This window comes from Mustelus asterias, unplaced genomic scaffold (assembly GCF_964213995.1).
Source record: "Mustelus asterias unplaced genomic scaffold, sMusAst1.hap1.1 HAP1_SCAFFOLD_4249, whole genome shotgun sequence".
In the NCBI taxonomy this organism is placed as follows: Eukaryota; Metazoa; Chordata; class Chondrichthyes; order Carcharhiniformes; family Triakidae; genus Mustelus; species Mustelus asterias.
Genome location: NW_027594194.1, coordinates 1 through 5,000, shown reverse-complemented (window position 1 = coordinate 5,000; position 5,000 = coordinate 1).

The following is a 5,000-nucleotide window of genomic DNA, read 5'->3' as shown; positions in this document are numbered from 1 at the left end:
TCAGGGATGTTTCTGACAGGGTCCAAGAAATCCTGAAGTGGGAGGGAGAGGAGCCAGAGGTCGTGGTGCATACTGGTACCACTGACATAGGCAGGAAAGGGGAAGGGGTTATGAAAGGAGAATATAGGAAGTTAGGTAGGGAGTTAAGAAGAAGGAACGCAAAGGTAGTAATCTCGGGATTGCTGCCTGTGCCACGGGACAGAGGGAAGGAACGGAATAAGGTGGAGGATAAATGCGTGGCTGAGGGATTGGAGCAGGGGGCAGGGATTCAGGTTCCTGGATCATTGGGACCTCTTTAGGGGCAGGTGCGACCTGTACAAAAAGGACGGGTTTCACTTAAATCCCAGGGGGAACCATTATCCCGGGAAGGTTTGCTAAGGCTACTGGGGAGTGCTTAAACTAGAACGGTTGGGGGGTGGGAATCGAAATGAGGTGACTGGGAGAGAGGAGGTTAGCTTAAAAATAAAAGGGGCTTGTAGACAGAGTCAGAGGGAGGATAGGCAGGTGACGGAGAAGGGGAGCGCTCAGACCGAAGGGTTGAGATGTGTGTATTTTAACGCAAGGAGTGTAGTGAACAAAATGGATGAGCTTAGAGCGTGGATCACTACTTGGAAGTGTGATGTGGTGGTCATTACAGAAACTTGGTTATCTCAGGGACAGGACTGGATACTTCAATTGCCAGGTTTCAGATGTTTCAGGAGGGACAGGGAAGGGGGCAAAAGAGGTGGGGGAAGTGGCACTGTTGATCAGGGATAGTGTCACAGCTGTAGAAAAGATGGATGCCACAGAGGGATTGTCTACGGAATCTCTGTGGGTGGAGGTTCGGAATAGGAAGGGGTCAATAACTTTACTGGGGTATTTTCTATAGGCCGCTCAATAGTAGCAGGGATGTGGAGGAGCAGATTGGGAAGCAGATCCTGGAGAGATGTGATAATAACAGAGTGGTCATGATGGGAGATTTTAATTTCCCAAATATCGATTGGAATATCCCTAGGGTAAGGGGTTTAGATGGGGAGGAGTTTGTTAGGTGTGTTCAGGAGGGCTTCCTGACACAGTATGTGGATAAACCTACAAGAGGAGAGGCTGTACTTGATTTGGTATTCGGGAACGAACCTGGGCAGGTGTCAGATCTCTCGGTGGGAGAGCATTTTGGGGATAGTGATCATAACTCTATCTCCTTTACATTAGCATTGGAGAGAGATAGGATCAGTCAAGCTAGGAAAGTGTTTATTTGGAGTAAGGGCAATTATGCGGCTATTAGGCAGGAAATTAGAGGCATAAATTGGAAGGAGGTTTTCTCAGAGAAATGTACAGAAGAAATGTGGCAAATTTTCAAGGAAAATTTGTCTGGAGCTCTACACAGCAACGTTCCAATGAGACAGGGGAGTTATGGTAGGTCACAGGAACCATGGTGCACGAAAGCTGTAACGAATTTAGTCAAGAAGAAAAGAAAAGCCTACAAAAGGTTCAGGGAGCTAGGTAATGTTAGAAATCTCAAAGAGTATATAAGAGGGAAATTAGAAGAGCAAGAAGGGGTCATGAGAAGGCCTTGGCAGACAGGATAAAGGAAAACCCCAAGGCATTCAACATGTATGTTAAGAGCAAGAGGATAAGATGTGAAGGAGTAGGACCTATCAAATGTGACGGTGGGAAAGTCTGTATAGAACCGGTAGAAATGGCAGAGGTACTCAATGAATACTTTGCTTCAGTATTCACAGTGGAAAAGGATCTTGGTAGTTGCAGTGCAGACTTGCAGTGGACTGAGAAGATTTAGCATGTGGACATTAGGAAAGAGGATGTGTTGGAGCTTTTGAAAAGCATCAAGTTAGATAAATCGCCGGGACCGGATGTGATGTACCCCAGGTTACTGTGGGAGGCGAGGGAAGAGATTAGTGATCCTCTGGCGATGATCTTTGCGTCGTCAATGGAGACAGGAGAGGTTCCGGAGGATTGCGGATGTGGTTCCGTTATTCAAGAAAGGGAGAAGAGATAGCCCAGGAAATTATAGACCAGTGAGTCTAACCTCAGTCGTTGGTAAGTTGATGGAGGAGATCCTGAGAGGCAGGATTTATGAACATCTGGAGAGGAATAGTATGATCAGAAATAGCCAGCACGGCTTTGTCCAAGGCAGATCATGCCTTACGAGCCTAATTGAATTTTTTGAAGACGTAACTAGACACATAGACGAGGGAAGAGCGGTAGATGTAGTGTATATGGATTTCAGCAAGGCGTTTGATAAGGTGCCCCATGCAAGGCTTATTGAGAAAGTGAAGAGGCATGGGATACAAGGGGACGTTGCTTTGTGGATTCAGAACTGGCTTGCCCACAGAAGGCAAAGAGTGGTTGTAGATGGGTCTTTTTCAGCATGGAGGTCGGTCACCAGTGGAGTGCCCCAGGGATCGGTTCTGGGACCCTTGCTCTTTGTGATTTTTATAAATGACCTGGATGAGGAAGTGGAAGGATGGGTTGGCAAGTTTGCTGATGACACAAAGGTTGGAGGTATTGTGCATAGTGTAGAGGGATGTCAGCAGTTGCAACAAGACATAGATAAGATGCAAGGCGGGGCGGAGAAGTGGCAGATGGACTTCAACCCAGATAAGTGTGTGGTGGTTCATTTTGGCAGGTCGAATAGGATGTAAGAATATAATATTAAGGGTAAGACGCTTGGCAGTGTGGAGGATCAAAAGGATCTTGGGGTCCGGGTTCATAGGACGCTCAAAGCAGCGTCGCAGGTGGAGGCTGTGGTTAAGAAGACGTATGGAATACTGTCCTTCATCAATAGAGGAATTGAGTTTCGAAATCGGGAGATAATGCTGCAGCTGTATAGGACCCTGGTCAGACCCCACCTGGAGTACTGTGCCCAGTTCTGGTCGCCTCATTACAGAAAGGATGTGGAAGCCATAGAAAGGGTGCAGAGGAAATTTACAAGGATGTTGCCTGGATTAGGTGGCATGCCTTATGAGGATAGGTTGAGAGAGCTAGGTCTTTTCTCCTTGGAGAGGCGAAGGATGAGAGGTGACCTGATAGAGATGAATAAGATGTTGAGGGGTATTGATAGAGTGGATTCTCAGAGGCTTTTACCCAGGGCTGAAATGGTTGCCCCAAGAGGTCACAGGTTTAGGGTGCTGGGGAGTAGGTACAGAGGAGATGTTAGGGGTAAGTTTTTCACTCAGAGGGTGGTGGGTGTGTGGAATCGGCTGCCGGTAGTGGTGGTGGAGGCGGATTCGATAGGGTCTTTTAAGAGACTTTTGGATAAGTTCATGGAAGTTAGTAAGATAGAGCGTTATCGGCAAGCCTAGTAGGTAGGGACATGTTCGGCGCAACTTGTGGGCCGAAGGGCCTGTTTGTGCTGTAGCTTTTCTATGTTCTCTATGTTCTAGCTGGATGGTATGTGAAGGTATATGGGACAATCACTCATTAGGGTGCAAAGTGCTTCCTTACCCACTACTACCCCCCAACAACCCCAGGAACATGGCTCAGGAACATAGGAACAGAAGTAGGCCATTTGGCCCATCAAGCCTACTCGGCATAGAAGCAGACCATGGCTGATCATTTTTCCCCACTATCCCCATGTCCCTCGATGTCATTGGTATTTATCGATTTCTGTCTTGAACATGCTCAATGATTGAGCTTCCACAGCCCACTGGGGTCGAGAATTTCAAAGATTCACCACCCTCTCTCTACTTTGCAGGAACGTTTTCAGAATTTTGAAAGATTGTCACCAGTGCATCTGCTATCTTGACAGCCACCTTCTTCAACACTGTGGAGTGTACCTCATCTTAAAAGAACAAAGAACAAAGAAAACCCCCAGCCTTCAATCCATTTTTTTGAGGACTACCTCTTTATTAATACTAATTTATTTCAGTTCCTTTTTTTCACAAGTCCCTTGGTTCCCTTGTTTTGCTGCGTCTTGCTCCATGAAGACAAACAGAAAGGAACTGTTTCATTTCACCACCTTTTCCTTGTTTTCCAGCCTAAAATCTCTTGTCTCCAGCAGTTATGGACCACACATTTGTTGTGACAAATCTTTTTCTTTTCACATCCATAAAGAATCTTTTATAGTCCGCCTTCATGTTTCTCACTAACTGGCACTCATATTCTCTTTTCTAAGTTTTTTGGTCCTCCTTTGCTGGATTCTAAATTGTTCCCAATCCTCGAGCTTTGCTGGCAAGCCACTTCTTTGATTTAATGCAATCTTTAACTCCTTTTGTTAGCCATGGTTGATTCTTCTTTCCTGTTGTGTATTTGTGTCTTAGAGGAATCTACCTTTGTTGCAGACCATGTCGTACTTCTTTAAATACTGGCCACTGCTTGTCTACCAATATATCTTATGTATTTTCCCAATCCACCACAGCCAACTTGCCTCTCATATCCTCTTTACTTCCTTGGTTCGGATTTAAGAGCCTATTTTCAGAATAAAACAACACACTTTCAAGCTTAATGTAAAATTCTAACATATTATGGTCACTAATTCCTAAAGACTCCTTGACAGGAAGGTTATTAATAGCCCTTTCTCATTACAGAATATTAAATTCTACAATAATTCACAATTAATTCTAAAATAACCCAATTCCATGTGAGTCTTTAAAATACTTCCGCAAAAACCCATCTCCTACACTCTCCAGGAATTCAGTGCTAATTAGGTTTATTGGTCTATATGTAAATTAAAGTCACCTTTTACTATTGTATTACCCATATTATACATAGCTCTAATTTCCTGACTTACACTGTACCCAACTTCACTGTGACATTTTGGTGGCCTATAAACATAGTCCACCAATGTTGCCTCTAACTGTTTCTTAGCTCCACCCAGATTCTACATCTTGACCCTTCACTAATGTACCGATCTCATCCCTCATTAACAGCATTACCCCACCTCTTTTTCCTTTTTGCTTATCCTTCTTAAATGAAGAATAGCCGTAAATATTCAGTTATAATTAACACAGAAAATGCAGGTCTGGCAGAGTCTTTAGAGAGAAACAGACTTAACATTTGTGACC